The 19,875-nt window shown below is 42.1% G+C and overlaps 1 pseudogene; it reads left to right on the forward strand.

Moving 5' to 3' along the window:
* Positions 1-1,082: 1,082 nt before the first annotated feature.
* Positions 1,083-3,257, forward strand: LOC102126780 (cyclin-dependent kinase 8 pseudogene; annotated as a pseudogene).
* The last annotated feature ends 16,618 nt before the right edge of the window (positions 3,258-19,875 follow it).

The following is a 19,875-nucleotide window of genomic DNA, read 5'->3' on the forward strand; positions in this document are numbered from 1 at the left end:
GCACCAACACAGGAAACAATTGAAATATGTGAGCCATGAGAGAGGTCAGGAGAGAAAAGAAATTAGTGACACGAGAGGTACTCCTCAGGTGTTAGGAAATAGGGTAGAGCAAACTGGGTTTTCCACCATATGTTGGATAGGGGTTCAAGTAAATTCTACTTAAAAATTACAAACAGGGTCTGGGCACGGTGGCTCATGCCTGTAATCCCAGCACTTTGAGAGATTGAGGTGGGCGGATCACAAGGTCAAGAGATCAAGACTGTTCTGGCCAACATAGTGAAACCCTGTCTCTACTAAAAATACAAAAATTAGCTGGGCGTGGTGGTGCGTGCCTGTAGTCCTGGCTACTCAGGAGGCTGAGGCAGGAGAATCGCTTGAACCTGGGAGGCAGAGGTTGCAGTGAGCCAACATCGTGCCACTGCACTCCAGCCTAGTGACAGAGTGAGACACTGTCTCAAAAAAGAAAAAAAAAAAAATACAAGCAGGATGATCCCAAGCCTGCAGGACTTGGAGACATCTAGGTGACTGACACTCAGTCACAAACATAATTGGTCACAAGGCTGATGAAATTCACAACAGACCTTCAGATGGTATGCACTCAAGTGATGTCCACAAGTCCGCCTAAAGAAATGCTATATTCAGACATTTAGCATCAATCTCCATCGAGCAAAGTTAGTCCAAAGCAGCGGGTTCCAAAAACACTTTCCTAAGACAAATTCTCTATTTGCCTTTAATATCAGTCATCCCAGCCCTCGGAATAGAGGAGCAAATGGTACCAGTGGTACCTTACCACAATGCGCCAAGGTATTATACTCTCATGCTCCATTTTCTCCCTCTGTCTACGTCACTATTAACTCATTGACTTCTGGTGCAGGCCCTCCTGGGAGAAAAAGTCTACTCTTGTACCTTGGAGCAAGTTGCTCAGAGTAGGTATTGAGGATAAAATTTGGAAAGTTAGAAAAGCTATTAGGAGGAGATCCTTCTAGTTGAAAACACAGCCTGGCCAAGTCAATGATGCTATTTCATCTCCCCAGCCATGCAGGTTCACAGCTAAGGAAGACAATTTAGGCTTGGGCTAGAGGATGGGAAAGGCCAAAGTTACTGATGCCACAGCCCAGAGAGGTATTTCAGTAATCTGAGGGTGAGGACCACAAACCTGCTTCAGGGATGTTCAGTGTTGACAGCTGTGAGTGGATGCCTGGAGTTCTGGTGTGTCTTCTAGCACAATGATACCTGAGACTCTTGCATCATTGGGAATAATAAAATGGGAGTGGATAGATATGAAATTATGATAGCAATAAGCAATCAGCTAATAGCTTCATTGATGGGACAGATTAAATATGACTGCAAATTCTTTGTTCCAGGGTTGGGATATAGGCAGCATGTGTATTGGAACGCTGATAGTCTGAGGCCATGAAAAGTCCACCTGCAGTAGTGGTAGGAGGAACAAGCCTCACTTTCTTCAATGGGGGTCCCTGTGTGTGACTGCTGTCTTGATTCCGTGGGTGGCCAGTTCCATTCGTGTGGTTCTTTGGTCCACTTGACTCTGGGGTGGCTCTGTGATCGCTTGACCAATAGAATGTAGTGGAAATGATGTTGTAACCATTTCCAGCCTCTTCCAGTCTTAAGGAACTGCAGTTTTTATTAATACTTTCTGTCCCTTGGAATACTTGTTCTTGCCACCCAGCCATCATACAGTGAGAAATTCTAAGCTGCCCCATTAAGAGGCGCACACGGTGATAAACTGGGGTCTTGCATACAGCCCTGGCTGCACTCCTAGGTGACAACTAGTAGCAACTTGTCACCAGGTGAGTGAACCATTTAGGACTGCATCCTCCAGCCCCAGATGAGCAATGTGGAACAGAGTAAACCATCTCAGCTTAGCCCTGCTCAAATTGCAGAATTATGAGCAAAATAATCCATTAGGCTTTGGGCTGATTTGTTCCAGATTACTGGAACAGAATTTGGTACCAGAGTGAGGTGCTACAGCAATGAAGGCTTAAGACATGTGACTTTGGCTTTGGGTCTGAGTGGCAGGGGGAGCTTGGCAGGCATCAAGGAAACTGTTAAGGAGGGTTGAAGGATGGTGAGGAAAATAGTATGGGAAGCTAGAGGAAAAAATGATGCTTGGTGTGTAGTGGTGGGAAGTTTAGCAAAACTCACCTGAAGTAATGTGGGAAATTGTAAGAACTCAGAACGATTTAAGGGCATGTTTTATAGATCCTTTAAGAAACTTCTAGGGCTGGTCCCATGGAAGCCTCACACATAGTAGAGAAAGGCTTCCTTGAAAAGAAACATAAGTATGTTTTTGGTCTAATAAAATTAATTATAAATGGATAATGCAAAACATTTTAAAGAATTGTACTAGCTTACATTAGCAGATTTGGATCCAGTGATTGTTACATTCTGGTACCGAGCCCCTGAATTACTGCTTTAAGTAAGGCATTATACCAAAGCTATTGATATTTGGGCTATGGGGTGTATGTTTGAAGAATTGCTAATGTCAAAACCAGTATTTCATGGTCGACAAGAGGACATCATAACTAGTAATCCTTGTCACCATGACTGGCTGGACAGAATACTCAATGTAATGGGATTTCCTGCAAATAAAGATTGGGAAGATGTAAAAAAGATGCCTGAACATTCAACATTAATGAAATATTTCAGAAGAAATAAGTATACTAAACTGCAGCCTTATCAAGTATATGGAAAAACACAAAGTTAAACCAGATAGTAAAGCATTCCACTTGCTTTAGATGTTTCTTACCATGGACCCAATAAAGTGAATTACCTCAGAACAGATTCCCCATTTCTTAGAAGACCCACTTCCTACATCAGACATTTTTGCCGGTTATCAAATCCCTTACCCCAAATCAGAATTTTTAATGGAAGAAGAACCTGATGACAAAGGACACAAAAGGAACCACCACCAGCAGCAGGGCAATAACCACACGAATGGAACTGGCCACCCAGGAATCAAGACAACAGTCACACACAGAAGAAAGTGAGGCTTGTTCCTCCTACCACTACCTCAGGTGGACTTTTCATGGCCTCAGACTATCAGCGTTCCAACACACATACTGCCTATATCCCAACCCTGGACCAAGCACATCCCAGCCGAAGAGCAGCATGGGATACTCAGTTACCTCCCAGCAGGCTCCACAGTACTCACATCAGACACATGGGTGCTGATCTGCATCGGAATCTTGTCAATGCACTGTTGTGAATGCTGCAGGGCTAACTGTGCAGCTCTCCGTGGGAACCTGGTATGGGCCATGAGAACGTACTGTACAACCACACCTTCTCCGTAGCCAAGTTCCACCACTTTTCACAGATTGGGGTAGTGGCTTCCAGGCTGTACCTATTTTGGAGTTAGACCTGAAAAGAAAGTGCTAGCACAGTTTGTGTTGTGGATTTGCTACTTCCATAGTTAACTTGACATGGCTCAGACTGACCAATACATTTTTTTTCAGTGACAGTCTGTAGCAGTTGAAGCTGAGACTGTGCTAGGGGCAAGCATTTGTCTTCATATGTCATGAATTCTTCCAGAGTAACAATGTTATCTGACCAATAGTACACACACAGAAACAAGGTTTAACTGGTACTGAAAACACACAGTATGTGTTAGCTCAGTGAAATAACCAAGACTCAAAATGAGATTATTTTGGTACACTTTTCTTTTTAGTGTCTTATCAGTGAGTTGATTCATTTTCTGCATTAATCAGTGTTTTTTGACCAAGAATATTGCTTGGATTTTTCTGAGGTACAAAAAGCCACATAGCTTTTTCAGAAAGGTTTCAAAACTCCTAAAGATTAATTTCCAAGTTATAAGTTTGTTTTTATTTTCAATCTATGACTTGACTGGTATTAAAGCTGCTATTTGATAGTAATTAAATATATTCTCATTGATGTAAACCTGTTTGGTTCCGCAAACAAGCAAAAATGATTGTCATAGACAGTGCTTTATTTTTCCTGTTGGTGTTGCTGATTCATGAGCATGCTTTAAGATGAAAAAAGCACGAATGTTGACTTCCTTAAAAAGGTGCAGCATCCAATTCAAATATTTTTGTCCTGATTTTAAAGCTGGTTGGTGTAGTGCTATTAAAATTTTGTTCAACATGGACACAGAGAGGGGAACAACACACACCAGGGCCTGTTGAGGCGTGGGGGTGAGGGGAGGGAACTTAGAGGACAGGGAAAAATGTATAAAGCAGTTAGGAATATATGTAACAATGAGTACTATGATGCACGTTTACTGAGCACATAATACATGTTAGGTACTCTATCTCTCGCTCTCTGTATTGCACTTAACTCTTATAACAACCCTAGCACATAGATAAAGGAACGGGGGCTTTGCGGCTAAATTGCCCAAGGTCCCATGGCTGATAAGTGGAAGAGAGGCTGTAGTTTTCTGTCTCCAGGGCCATGGTCCTAACTATTATACTATGCAATATCTTAAGCACTATGAACATTTAATGTCTGTCCTTCCTGTATTTGCGCGCGCGCGCGCGTATGTGTATTTATAAATATAGAGGCATGCATGGAAAAATTAATTTATAACCTATTTTTGTCACTAACAGTATATCTCCAATGCCTTTCTGTCACAAGATAGCCTTCTACAGATAGTTTTTAACTGCTGCATTTTGTTCTATTGAATGTGTAAAGATGCGCGAAAAACCTCATGCTCTTTTCAGCCATTACAGGAGTTTTTAGTAAGGGGAGACCCATCTTTGTTAGGAGAACATCTTGTTAGTCTTCCCTGGGGATCCGGACTCCTCAAATTGTAACAAAATCACAAATTATGGTCATTAAAATGTTTTTTGAAAGAGAGTTTGTCCTGTTTATTATCCTAGCCTTTGTTTTGGTGAAGTCCGATATGGGTAAGGAATAAAGATTGGGCAGTAGTGGGGGAAGAGGGATGAGTAAAATAGTTTTCAATAAGGAGGGATGAGACTGGAGCTAGTCAAGTTTTGGTTGGAAGTAAGGAGTGGGGGACGGAGGAAGGAGGAGCAAGGGAGGGAGAGGAGAAGAGAAAGGAGGGGGAAGGGAGAAGAAGCCATCTAGGATCTAGTGGTTTTCTGACTAGACTGAGGCATGGAAAAAAGGGACAAGTGAGTGACAGGATCATAAGTTGTTTTCTGTGGGGCTACGCTGTAAACCCTCTTCACTTCTCCTACAAGTCTCCAGCATCTTCTATATTGCTAAGACATATTTGGGTCCAAGAGGTCCCTCTTTGGCATGGGAAGCTCGAAGGTGAGGAAAGAGGTCAGCTTCTATGTGGGTTATATGTGGACGTGCTGCAGTTCGTTGAAGGGCTTTCATATTGTTGGACATTAGGCGTACCCTATAAGCTCAGCAGTGAGGCGAATATTTCTTTAGAGTATAGCTTCTAAAGAGGATTCCAGGTTAAAGAATAGGCACAGGACAAGGCTTTTAGTATATTGGAAATGGAAACTTTTTTGGGGGGCGAGTTGTTGTCTTAATATTTCATTTTTCTAGCTTGTGTGACATCCTTTTGAAAGCAGCAATTCTGGCCTTTGTGAGAGATTGTGAGCGCCTGCAGGTGTGTGGACCGGTGCGTCCCTTCCTTCCTGTCTGCACTGCCCCAGCTGGGCACAGCGGATTGCTGTTACAGAATAATTTCCAAGGGCTGTGTCTCTAACCTTTGGTCTTATCCCCCATTACTGTAGATTTGGCCAATCGGCTTCTTAAGTGCCTCTTATGAACACAGATGTTGGCAGTGGAAGCTAAGGACAAGTCAGTGGTTGTTTTATTGAACACACAGGGGTAACTCTCAACACAATGCTGACCTAAGAGAATTCCAGCCATTTTGATTCTCAGTCTCTTTATATCTGAAAGGGCTCTGCTCCACTTTTCCCAGATCAAAATGTCCCTGCAGCTACTCAGCAGAGCTGTCACAACCTATAGAAAGGCACAGGATGAGAGTGGCCTGGGTGATGCTTCCTCTGGGGGAAAAGGTGATGACAGGTGCATCTGCACACCTATGTTCATAGGTAAGTCTGGGAGAAGATGACCTCTCCTTTGGTTGAGGTGTTGAGGCATTTTGTTAGAATGGCACTGTTCCATGATCTGATGCGATCTGTGGGTATTTTGTGGCATGGCCACTACCGGTACCATGCTAGGAACAATGGCAGACTCTGCCTGCTAAGCCACAGCATGAGTCACACGAGCATTTGTGGGCTTTGTGAACTAAAGTTATCTGAAAAGGAATTTAGGGAAAGGGGACTTTATTCCAGCAAACAGTTTGCAGACCAGGGAGAGACAACCTTCAGTGTAAAATGAAGATGTGTGCCGGGCGCGGTGGCTCAAGCCTGTAATCCCAGCACTTTGGGAGGCCGAGACGGGAGGATCACGAGGTCAGGAGATCGAGACCATCCTGGCTAACACGGTGAAACCCCGTCTCTACTAAAAAAATACAAAAAAATAGCCAGGCGAGGTGGTGGGCGCCTGTAGTCCCAGCTACTTGGGAGGCTGAGGCAGGAGAATGGCGTGAACCCGGGAGGCGGAGCTTGCAGTGAGCTGAGATCCGGCCACTTTACTCCAGCCTGGGCGACAGAGCGAGACTCCGTCTCAAAAAAAAAAAAAAAAAAAAAAAATGAAGATGTGTGTGCTCCAAATGACAAAAGGAGAGTTTGTCTTTTAGAGAGAAAGTTTCCACCCAGGTTCCACTCATGCAAATGAAGGATGCAAACTTGCTTAGTTCTGATTTGTTTACACTTGCTGAATTCGGATTGGTCCGTGCAGGGTTTTCTGGGAACTCCAAATACATGTATGACCTCTAGTCAGAAAATGGCCACTTGGCTGTAATTTGAATTTAGGCCCAGTTTTCAGGATTAACCTTTTTTCAGAGTTCACAGCTCTGAACAATGGACTTAGACCTGCAGGACGTAGTCTGTTCCTAGCTCTGGGACTGCCTGTGCCTTTTGACTGTACTCAGTGAGCAGCTGTGGTTCTGGGCCTGGACCCACAGGGCCATAAGGCACAGAGGTATGCATGGAGCAGGCTGTCCTTGCTGAGTGATCATGAAGAAACACTTACATAGAGCAGCACCTTTCCTTCCAGTCTTTGTGATTTAACTCATTATAACAACAGAGGTAACAAAGACAAGAGTCAGTCCTCTATTTAACCCACGAAGCGCAGGTGGAGTCCAAGCTTAGTTTGCGACAGGATGAACCAAAAGGATTCTTCTCTTGTAGTCCTCAAGCTCAGCTCTCTCCACGGGCCCTGGAGCAGGTGAGAAGGCCTCTGTCTTCCAGAGCCCACTGCCAATCATCTACATTTTCTTTTAGCCCAATTCTAGGACAGTGCTTTACTAACTGAAGGGTGAGATCCATCATAAGTTATAAAAATCAATTGAAAAACAGAAAGGAACAGAACAGAAAATAAAAGATGGGAATCTATTAAACATAGTGATGTTTCTGGAAAAGGGGATCTCAAACCAGACCCGAAGAGAGGGTCCTTGGATTTCACACAGGAAAGAATTCAAGGTGAGTTGCAGGGTGCGGTGAATTGGGATAGTTTATTGAAAGTTATTCCATTACAGAGTAGAGCATCCACAGAAAGCAAGTGGAGGAATATGCCATCATTAAATTTTTCCTATATAGGAATATTGTCTATATAAAGACTAAACTAGGCTTTGCCTATGTGTAGGTGGGCTGACAGCACGAAAAAATTTATTCTCCTATTGATTTAAAGAAAACTATCCTTGACATTTTAGTGTGTTTAAGTACGTCGAAGCTTAACTATAATTATCTTGAAAGCATATATTGTTATGGGTATTGGGACATCTGGGCTTTCTGTTGTTGTAGAAGTTTGTCCTTGTAGGCATTACCAAGCCACTTCCTTAGCTGTAAACATCTTAGGGCCATGGGTCGTGACTGGCAAGGAATGTGTCTTGCTAGTTTTAAGATGGGCTTGATTTGAAAATGGTGTTCATCTGGCTCTCCTAGGCTCTTGCTTTCCTAACAGTAAGGGTGAGTATTATGTTATGAAATGTCAATTCTGCCTTTAGCTTGCAAACTCTTGGTGAAATTCTCCTGTCCCTATTCAGCGGGGTATTCTGCATCCACATCTTCACAAGGAGCTGAAAACAAATTGGATGGAAGCAGCTGAATTTTATGTTTTAATGGCATTTGGTGTGGAATTCAGATGTCCAAGCAACATTGTACACTACAAATCTGCAACTTTAATAATCACTCAAAGTACCTGAACCTCAATGCTTTCAGACAGACTTGGTATAAAAGCCACCACCTCTTTCTATTATAGTAGCCCTATCCTGAGGGTACAAATTTCTGCAGTGCTTCTGGCATATCTCTGATTAAACAAATGTCAACAAGGTTAAAACAAACATCATCTCTGATTTGTTTGTTTTAAAGCCTGGATTTACTCATTGAATATTTCACTCCTAGCGTGTCTTGTAGTAGTTTTCTTCAGGGACCCTAATTATTGCTATTAAAAATATGTGCGCAGCTACATTTTTTTTAAAAATCAGTTTGCAATGAAAACTTTAACTGAATAATCTTAGTGTTATTATTTGAAAATGAAATCTTTTCTTTTTGCTTTCTTGCTCTCATACCTAGTGCAGAGAGTTTCCACACCAGCTCATAAAGAGAATGATTCTGCCCTTGTGTGAACGTTTTGCCTTTCATCGTTAATTGCACCATTTTGTCACTGGCTTCTTGACATTGTTGTAACCAAGCTCAAAATGTACATTATTTCTTATTTTGCACTTGTAGACACTTAAGGAAGTTCCCATTCTTTGTTTCTTGCTTTTGTTCCCTGTGATAAGTTTTTATGCAGACTTTTTTTTTTTTTTTTTGAGACCGAGTCTTGCTCTGTCATCCAGGCTGGAGTGCAGTGGCATGATCTTGGTTCACTGCAACCTCTGCCTCCGGGTTCAAGAGATTCTCCTGCTTCAGCCTTCCTAGTAGCTAGGATTACAGGTGTGCACCACCACACCCAGCTAAGTTTTTCAAATTAGCCATCCCACCTGATTAATTTTTGTATTTTTAGTAGAGACAGGGTTTCAACCATGTTGGCGAGGCTGGTCTCGACTTCCTGACCTCAGGTGATCCACCCGCCTTAGCCTCCCAAAGTTGCAGGTGCTATTCTGAGCTCAGGGCTCTGGCAGCCACAAGTCCAAGATGTGGTCTACAACATGTGGCCATTCTATGTCATGGCTCCCTCTACTGGTCCTGGGAAGCGCAGCTCTGCCAGTAACTCCAGCAGGGCAAAGCTGTTAAGTCGTGATGTTCTACAGGCGACCAAAGGGCAATCTCTGGACTCCTTAGCAGCTAGGTCCTCTCTGTGGCAGGACCCAGGAGAAGGCAGGGGCTGAGGATGGCTCTCTTAGACATTTGTGATGAACCAAACGTGTGCATTCGTGAAACTTCTGTGAGCAAGCAGGTGAGTAGAGTTGAGTTATAAGAAGTCTTAGGGTCTCACTACAGAGCTGGACTTGCTGTGTAGATGGTGCCGAACCACTGAAGAGTTCTACTTGGGGGAATGGTGTGATTGGGTTTGCGTTTTAGGAGGATTTCTTGGCCAGAATGAGGTGGGCAACCCAGAGCAGGGAGTGGCTAGAGGTGGGTGTGCAGTTATGGGCCAGGAATCCAGGTGATAAATGGGGTCTCTGAGCTTCAGGTGGGGGTGCCAGGTGTCTCCATCTACTCTGTACCTTCGAGACGGGCCTTATGGGCTGCCTTAGTGGTCTCTTATCCTCTATCTCCTGGTTGGGCTCAGGCAATGGGAGGTCAGAGGGAGGGAAGAGGGCTTGGTTAGAGTGCACCCGCACCCCTTCAGGTTGGCAGTGGCCACATTCCCCTACACAGAAGGCCACAGCTCCTGTCAGTGGCCCTCTCACACCCCCGGCTTTCTCAGCGGGTCACCCACCTCCCCATCCCTTGCTCCTCCTCCTCCTCCAGAGAGGGTTGTGGATTTCCGCTGTCAGCAGCGCCTGGAGCTCCACCATCTCCTGCTGCTTCCTCTAGACCTGCCTGTACTTTTATAAATAACTCCTTCCTTCCATTACCTCCAGCATGCACCTTTTGTGTGTGTACTCTGCCCCCTGTCAGCACCTGACTCATGTCAAAGAGTTTGAATTTTTTTCTCCAGGCAACGGGAGGCCATTGGAGGGTTTTAGACATTGAGAACAGATGTGTACTGTGGCAGCACTGATAACAGATGTGTATTGTGGAATCATCTGTCTGAAGTGACCAGGATGGTCCAAAAGAGCGAGAATTTGAGGCAAGCAAACCATCAGCAGACAGCAACAGAAATCCAGGTCATCAACAAGGAAGCTGAGGCCCACAGGGTTGGATCAGAGAATGGGAGAGGGAAATCAAACAATTCCATGAGCATGTCGGTTGCACATATTACTTGGTAACTAATTTTATTTTTATTTTTATGTTTTGAGACAGAGTCTCGCTCTGTCACCCAGGCTGGAGTGTAATGGCAGGATCTCAGCTCACTGCAACCTCCGCCTCCCAGGTTCAAACAATTCTCCTGCCTCAGCCTTCCAAGTAGCTGGGACTATATGTGCGCACCATTACACCCAACTAATTTTTGTATTTTTAGTAGAGATGGGGTTTCACTGTGTTGGCCAGGCTGGTCTCAAACTCCTGACGTCAGGTGATCCACCCACCTCGGCCTTCCAGAGTGTTGGGATTACAGATGTGAGCCACTGAGCCTGGCCAGTAGCTAATTTTAAAAAGCTGTAAATGTAATGTTTTGGGTTTTTTTCAGGCCACAAAATGATTGTGTGCCAAAAATGTCAATAGCATCAAAATGTGCTTTGCCCTGTCTTAAACCACTCCCCAACATTTCCCACACAAGCTGGGCTAAGCCAGCTGGCCCCTTCATTTGTATTAAACCTAGGTCTATTTTTTTTTTTTTTTTTTTTTTGAGATGGTGTCTCGCTCTGTCGCCCAGGCTGGAGTGCAGTGGCACGATCTCGGCTCACTGCAAGCTCTGCCTCGCGGGTTCACTCCGTTCTCCTGCCTCAGCCTCCTGAGTAGCTGGGACTACAGGCGCCCGCCACCACGCCCAGCTTATTTTTTGTATCTTTTTTTTTAGTAGAGATGGGGTTTCACCGTGTTAGCCAGGATGATCTCGATCTCCTGACCTCATGTTCTTCCCACCTCAGCCTCCCGAAGTGCTGGGATTACAGGTGTGAGCCACTGTACCCGGCCAAACCTGGGTCATTCTGGAACCCTGCTACATCTCTTAGACTAGTCTGTATAGTCACTAACCTGTATAGTGTAATCAAAGTCTAATGTGAGCCACATACGTAATTTTAATTTGTTTTGTAGCTACGTTAACAAAAATGGAAAGAAATAGATGAAGCTAATTTTTCAAATATATTTTATTTAACCTAATATTCAAAATATTATCACTTCAAAATGCAATTCATATAACATTGTTGAGACATTTTGCATTCTTTTTTTGGTACTAGATATTTTTATTCTTAAAATATTTAATTGACAAATAGATTATATATATTCAATGTGGTGATTTGATTTAACAAGCATCTCATTTTCTCTACTCCCAGGTTCTGGCCACTACCATTCTACTCTGTTTCCATAAATTTAACATTTTCAGATTTCATATGTAAGTGAGATTATGTGGTATTTGTCTTTCTGTTTCAGGCTTTGATTTTACTTAGCATAATGTCCTCCAGGTTTATCCAGGTTATCACAAATGTCAGGATTTTGCTGAATAATATTCCATTGTATATATATGTACCTCATTTTCTTTATCCATTTATCTGTTGATGGACATTTAACTTGTTTCTGTATCTTGGCTATCGTGAACAATGCTGCAATGAACATAGGAGTGCAAGTATCTTATTGAGATACTGACATTATTTGAATGTATTCCTTGAAGTGGAATTGCTAGGTCATATGGTAATTCTATTTTTAATTTTGTTAGGGAATCTCCATACTGTTCTCCATAATGGCTGTACTAATTTATGTTCCCATGAATACTGTACAAGGGTTTCCTTTCCTCCACATCTGGTTGACACTTATCTCATTTTTAAATAATAGCCATTCTAACAGGTGTGAGATGATATCTTGTTTTGATTTGTGTATTTCTCTGATAATTAGTTATGTTAAGCAGCTTTTCAAAATCTCTTGGCCATTTGTATGTCTTCTTTTTGAGGAATACCTATTCAGGTCCTTTGCCCATTTTTAAAAAAGTCAGGTTATTTGGTTTTTGTTACTGAGTTGTGTGAATTACTTACATATTTTGGATATTAACCCTTTGTCAGATGTAAATATTTTCTCTCATGCCGTATGTCGTCTCTTCATTCTGTTGATTGCTTATGCTATGCAGAAACTTTTAGTTTGATATACTCTCACTTGTTTTTGCTTTCATTGTCTGTACTTTTGATGTCATATCTGAAAAATTATTGCTAATGGCAGTGTCAAGGAGCTCTTTCCCTGTGTTTTCTTCTAGGAGTTTTATGGTTTTAGATCTTACATGTAAGTCGTTTTCTACTTTGAATTAATTTTAGATTTTGTGAAACATAAGAGTCTAATTTCTTTCTTTTGCATATGGATATCTAGTTTTCCCAACACCATTTATTGAAGAGACTTTCCCCATTGTGTATTCTTTTTTTTTTTTTTTTTTTTTTTTTTTTTTTGAGATGGAGTCTTGCTCTGTCACCCAGGCTGGAGTGCAGTGGCCGGATCTCAGCTCACTGCAAGCTCCACCTCCCAGGTTTATGCCATTCTCCTGCCTCAGCCTCCTGAATAGCTGGGACTACAGGCGCCTGCCACCTCGCCCGGCTAGTTTTTTGTATTTTTTAGTAGAGACGGGGTTTCACTGGGTTAGCCAGGATGGTCTCAATCTCCTGACCTTGTGATCTGCCCATCTCGGCCTCCCAAAGTGCTGCCCATTGTGTATTCTTGGTGCTCTTGTCAAAGATTAGTTGACTATACATGCATGGGTTTATTTCTGGGCTGTCTATTCTGTCACATTGACCTATGTGTCTATTTTTTTCCAGTGCCATACTGTTTTGATTACTACAGCTTTGTAATATAGCTTGAAATCAGGGCATGTACTAGGTCTTTGAAATCTGCTGTGTGTTTTATTCTCAGAGCACATCTCAATTTGGACCAGTCTCATTTAAAGTGCTTGATACTCACCTGTGGCTAATGGCTGCAATGTTGGGAAGCACAGTGTTAGACTTCTGCAGAAACTGCAGACAGACAATTTTCTGGGTTTTTTTTCCACCTTAGTTAGAGAGACAAATGAAAATATAAACTCACACAGTTCTAGCATTACCATTGCAGCCCTAAGACTGGCCCAGGGTAGACACTTGGATGTTGTCATCTCTTTCCTCAGCTCTGCAAAGCCTAGCAAAGAAAAGCTTTCAGTCTTCAATTGTCCCCATTCCTCACCTAGTGGCTTGTGTTTTCACAGCCAGAGTGGAGGGGCTGGGGGAGACAGGTAAGAGATCAGCTTGGCCAGCTCTTGGAAGATGGAATATGTAAGTGGAAAATGGCCAGACTGTTTATATAAAATAACTTTGATCCACAATCTGCAGGAATCAGCTCAGGAAATCTACTCATTATCCACAATAGCCAACACAGGAAGCCTACTACCAGAAGGTCAGACTTGTGGGAAGTGAAGACCATTATTTCTAGCAAACAATCCAAGGAGTCAGTCACTCCTGTAACAGTCAGTCAAAAATGGCCAACACTTGATTAATAACTGTACAGCTGCCCTAATTTTTTTGTTCCCTCTTCCAATGTAGGACCAACCAGAGAAAGCCGAACATGCCCCTAATCAATCACACAGGAGGCTCCATTTCTAGTTAGCCATCTGCAACTCACCCACATCTACAGCCTCCACACATGAAGCCTTCCCTTTGGTCTGCCATGAGGCTTTCTCCCCTGCCTACTTCTGAGTCTCTGCCAAGCAAGTGATGGTGGCCAACTCCCTTGTCAGAGCAAGCTCTGGATAAATAGTCTGCTTATTCTCGTTTGGGTGGTCTTTGTTTATTTCCACACCCTGCAGAGGGGAGAGTTGAAACCTTTACCCAAATTTAGGCATCTATCCATCTCTACAACACAGACCTCATCCCTCCCCCAGCCAACAGCCTGATGTTTTTCAGCAGGTGGGTTCCTCTTCCCCTGTCAGCCCCACCTGCGGTCTCAGCTTCCCAGAAGACTCGCAGTCAACTTGAGACCATTTTTTCTTAGACTTCATTTTCCCTAGTCATATTTGTCTCCTGGATTGGAGCCATAATTACCCTAAACACAGGCTAAACTGGAGCTGTTCCATGCCTCAGATTGCTATTTCATTGCATGGCATGGCCTTCATCAAATGATTCCATCTGATATTTTAAAGAGAAAATTGAAGCCAGCAGGTGGGCACAGCCTCACATTTACCACCAAACCTTCTGGCTGAATCATCTTGGCATCTGTCCCTTCTCCCTCCCTCTTGTTACACTTGGGGAGGTACCTCTTCTGTTCACAGACAGTTTCCGCTCTGGATTCTGAGTCCCAATCCTCTCAGCCTTCCCAGGACCTTTACACCATGTCCTTCTCTTCTGAATATTGGGTGCTCCTGTCTGAACTAGATCTTTCATGTAGAAATTTAAAACTCAATGCTTTCTCATAGTTAAAAACAACACAACAACAATATTTCTTTACCTTTGTTCTTACCTGAGCTGTGGTCCTGGCTCCCTACCCCTTTTCAACCCAGGTGTGAAGAGTGGTTTCTGCTGTCTCAGTTCTTTGTTGCTGCTCACTACTGGCTTGCCCTGTGCCCTCCTTTTCACTTGCTCAGCCTTGGTGAGGGGAACCAGCTGAGGGAGAAGAAAAGGAAAAATCTGATAGGTAGACAGTTTAGGCTCGTTTTTGGAGAAGCAGCCTGCCTGAAAAATCGTAGCTACAGGCAAAGATAGAGCGGCCTGGGGAAAACTCAGGCCACACCTGAATAGATAAGCAGCACAGAAGCCTCTTGTTCTTTGTATGATTAGTGAGTTCCCAGAAAAAAGTTTCCTCCACTTCTCAGACATGTACATAGTGGGCTCCATGGGAGCTTACACGGGGAGGGGATGGGGGCTTGCCTAAAACAAACCCAGTTATACAAACAAGAGAAGCTAACTTTATGCTTACCTGGAGACATCCTACAGCTGCATAGATAAGGGAGAGTTATACAGACAGTTTTACAGATAAGAGAAGTTACTCAAACAGCTACAGAGATGAGAGGAGTTTCTTATAAAAGCTTTTGGATTCAGCTGTCAAAGTGGTAACCCACTCAGGCTCCCCTCTTCGCTGCAGAGAGCCTTCTTCTTTCACTTATTAAACTTTTGCTTCAACCTCACCCTTTGTGTCCATGCTGCTTAATTTTCTTGGTTGTGAGACAATGTGTGCAGATAACATCTGAGACAATGAGACCATTGACTCTGACCTGTTTCACAGCCACTCTTTTTAGATACACACAGTGGATGTTTTCACATGGACATTCTAACATGACTCGACCTCCTGGCAGCATTTATAACAGATCTTCTCTGGGCAGGCTGAGGGCCACTCTCCTGGCTTCCTTCCACCTTCTTTGGTAACTCCTTCATTTTCCTTGTCAGTCCATGGGCTGAGCCACTAAAGGGTGCAGCTTGTCCAGCTCAGTCCTGGGCATCTCTCCACGCTGTCCTTTGTTCCTAGGTAATTATATTCATGCTCTTTCTTAAATTATTATTTATAGGCTGTTGGCTCCTCTGTTTGAATCCTCATCAGTGCTTTTCTGAGTTCCAAACAGCCATATGATCTTCATAAAGCTCATTCTGGGAAGAACATGTTATTATTACACCCATTTTAAATTGAGAATTTACCTGCCCACAATCATACAGCTGGCAACATGGATTGCTGGCCAGGCTCTGTCCCTATCAGGGTCCTCTGGAGTCTCTGAGAAAGCCCCGAGGTGCTCAGCATGGAGGTTCTGTCTCCTTCTTGCTGCTGCTCCTCGCAGGTCGGGCAGGATCCTGATGTGAGACGGTACGAGGGCTGCTGTGCAGGTGGCACAGTCGGACTGGCTGGTGGCTGAATGAGGGAGGGAGTTTGGTAAGAGAAAGCTAAGAGAAAGATCAGTTGTATGAACTTGGAAATCATCAAATATGTATATTTTTCATTCATGGAAACAGAAGGAAAATCGGGAAGAATTGGAATATGTACTTTGCATTTTTAGCACCTCTAAAAGTGAGGTCTAAAATCACTGCATTCATTTGCAAACATAAAATATATTACCTATGAATTATAATAAGCAGAACATTTTAGGCTTTGGGCTGGTAGAAGCTACCAGCTTTCATTCTTTACAGTTGTTAAACTTCCCTGCAGATTCTACTTTTTTGAGAAAGTAAGCCTCATGTGTCTAACCTCCATTTTAAATCTCTTTTTGGGCAATATAACATTTATTTACGTTTATTTTTTTGCTTTCTGCCATTTCACTTAGTTTGTGAAATTTTAAGGTCACAAAAACCATGAGAATATTATTCTCACCTCTCAGCTTTAACTGTCAGTGTATTTTTAATAAAAGAAAGGAAACATTACAAGGGTCTCTTCTGGCTCTCATCCTCTTTTCCATCTCTTGTCTCCTTCACCCTTCCCAGAAACAGCCACTATTATGAGTTTAACCAGTCCTTTCTGCTTGTTAAAACATCTAAATACATATTCAGTTGCATTTATGTATATAACTATGTGAGATTTTGAATATTTTAAAATGTATGTAGGCATATATTATTCTATAGTTTTGTTGATAAATAACTGGTGCACAATGAAATGCATATATTTAAAGTATTCAATTAGATGAGGTTTTATCTATATATACACCCATTAAACTATCACCACAATCAAGATGATAAATATATTTGTCATCCTTCCAATATTTTTGTGCTATTTTGCAATCCGTCCTCTCCTCCCTTCTGCCCCATCCCTAGATAACCGCTAATCTGCTTTTCTGTCTATAGATTAGTTTGCCTTTTCTGTAATTTTATGTAGTTGTGATCATACAGTATGTAACTTTTGTGTGGCTGCTTTCACTTAACATCATTGTTTTCAGATTCATCCATGTTGTTTCATATATTGATAGCTCTTTCTTTTTTATTACTAAGTAGTGTTTCATTGTATCAATATACCACAATTTGTATGTTCCAGTCATCTGGTAATGGACATTTGGCTTGTTTCAACTTGGGGCTTTTGTTTCTCTTGTTTGATTGTTGAGAAGTGGATCATACAGTTTGGGTATATTTGACTTGAAAAACTGCCAAATTATTTTCCAAAGTGGCTGTGCCATTTACACAGAAGCGCTTAAAAGATTTAGTTTTGTCATATCCTGATCAACGCTCAGTGTGGTCGATCTTTTAAATTTTAGCTGTTCTAGTGGGCATATAACACACATTCCAAAGTGCACGTTAGGTTCATTGCATGCTCCCAGTCTGAGTGAGTGTGGGTGTATAACTTCCTCCTGCAGTAGGATGGTGTCCTGTCCAGGGCTGTTTCCTGACTTGTGCATGAACTGCCAGGATAGGCTCTGGTCACCCGAGATCCTGAACTGGAACAAGTAGGTTGTAAAATGAAGGAAGGAATGAATTATAATTATTGTGAAATAAAATTTTTAGTCAAGGTGCTGCTGGCTCATGTCTGAAATCCCAGCACTTTGGGAGGCTGAGGCAGGAGGATTGCGTGAGCCCAGGAGTTGAAGACTAGTCTGGGCAACAAAGCACAACCCCTGTCTCTACAAAAAAAGAAAAAAAAAAAAAAAAAAAAAAAATGGGCATGGTGGCACACAACTGTAGTCCCAGTTACACTGGAGGCTGAGGTGGGAGGATCTCTTGAGTCCAGGAGGTTGAGACTGGCAGTGAGCTATGATTGCACCACTGCACTCCAGCCTGAGAAACAGAGTGAGACCCTGTCTCTAAAAAATATCATAAAACATTTACGATAATCATACAAATGCATAGGATATGATGTGGTACAAAAGTGCTTAGCGAGCCCACCATGTTTTCTTGTTTGATGTGTGGTGGTAGGAGAGGCTGTTTAAAATTTTTGTTTTGCAAACACTTATTTCTTGACTTAACCCACTTCCACTATTACCACCACGACTCACTGCTTACCGAAAATCCAGTAAATAATGAACTTACTTATTTTTATTAATCTTTCTTAAATTCAGTATAACTCATATTTATTTTGATATTTAATATTAGAAGTGTTTTGTGTCTTTATTTACAAGTTTGATGATGTTCTTGTGACCAGAAATACGCTGTAAAACCTAACTCTTCTTTATATTAATTAGCCTATGGTAAAATTGGTTTCATTGCACATCGTTTTGCTTCAAGTTTCTTTAAGTTCTTTCCAAGAACCTAATGACATTAAATCAGGACTTACTGTAATTTGATAACTTATATTTATGTGTGTGTGCATATATATGTGTCTGTAAAACCATTATGGCTGTATACATATGATGGGCAATGAACTTGTCCATTACCTCCTAAGGAATTCTCATTTCTGTAATCTCTTCCTGTCTCCAGGCAACCACTGATTTTCTTTCTGTCATTATAGAATAGCATGCAATTTATAGAGTTTTAAATAAACAGAATCATACAATATGTACTTTGTTTTGATCTGGTGTCTTTCACTCAAGAATAATTTTGAGTGTCATTCATGTTATCACGTGCATAAGTAGTTCTTCTTTTGTATTCTAAGTAGTAGTCTATCATATGGATATACCATGATTTGTTTATTCATTCACTTGTTGATGAAAATTACATGTTTGCCCATTAAGTTATCTGTTCTGGATCTTTTTATTTCTTTGTGGGAATCCAGATATTCACCCAATATCATTTTCTTTCTGTCTAAAGGACTTCCTTTAACATTTCTTGCCGTGACGAATGCTAGTGATTTTTTCAACTTTTGTATTCCTGAAAATAAGTTTTTATTTCACCTTTGTTTTGAAGGAAATTTTCACTAGATACAGAATTCTGCATTGATACTTTGTTTCTGTTGCTGCACTTGTGTTTTTTTCTATTTGTAAATCTGCTGTCATACTTATCTTTACTCCTGCTTATATAATGTATCTTTTGTTCTGGTTGCTTTTAAGATTTACTCTTTATCACTGATTTTGAACAATCTGATTCTGGTGTTCCTTCATGTAGTTTCATCGTGTTTCTTGTGCTTGGGTTCTTTGAGCTTCTTGGATCTGTGACTTCACAGTTTGTGTCAAAGTTGTATTGCTGGATGGCTCAGGAGGGTCTCTGGATGCTGGTGAATCCCCAGCCTCAGCCAGTGTCCAGGTTCTTGACACCATCATGAGAAAGAATTCAGGGACAAGTCAGAATGAAGTGAAAGGCAAAAAGTTTTTATTGCAAAGCAAAAGACACTTAGGAGAGAAGTGTTCTCTCTTTTTCGTTTGAAGTTCTGGGGTGCATGTGCAGGATGTGCAGGTTTGTTACACAGGTAAATGTGTGCCACGGTGGTTTGCTGCACCTATCAACCCATCACCTAGGTATTAAGCCCAGCATGTGTTAGCTGTTTTTCCTAATGCTCTCTCTCCCCCACCTCACCCCTGAGAGGCCCCAAATGTATGTTGTTCCCCTCTCTGTGTCCATGTGTTCTCAGTGTAAAGCTCCCACTTATAAGTGAGAGCATGCAGTGTTCGGTTTTCTGTTCCTGCGTTAGTCTGCTGAGGATCATGGCTTCCAGCTCCATCCATGTCCCTTCAAAGGACATGGTCTCATTCCTTTTTATGGCTGCATAGTATTCCATGGTATATATGTACTGCATTTTCTTTATCCAGTCTATCATTGATGGACATTGAGGTTGATCCCATGTCTTTGATATTGTGAGTCTACAA

Source organism: Macaca fascicularis, chromosome 13, assembly GCF_037993035.2.
Source record: "Macaca fascicularis isolate 582-1 chromosome 13, T2T-MFA8v1.1".
Classification (NCBI taxonomy): domain Eukaryota; kingdom Metazoa; phylum Chordata; class Mammalia; order Primates; family Cercopithecidae; genus Macaca; species Macaca fascicularis.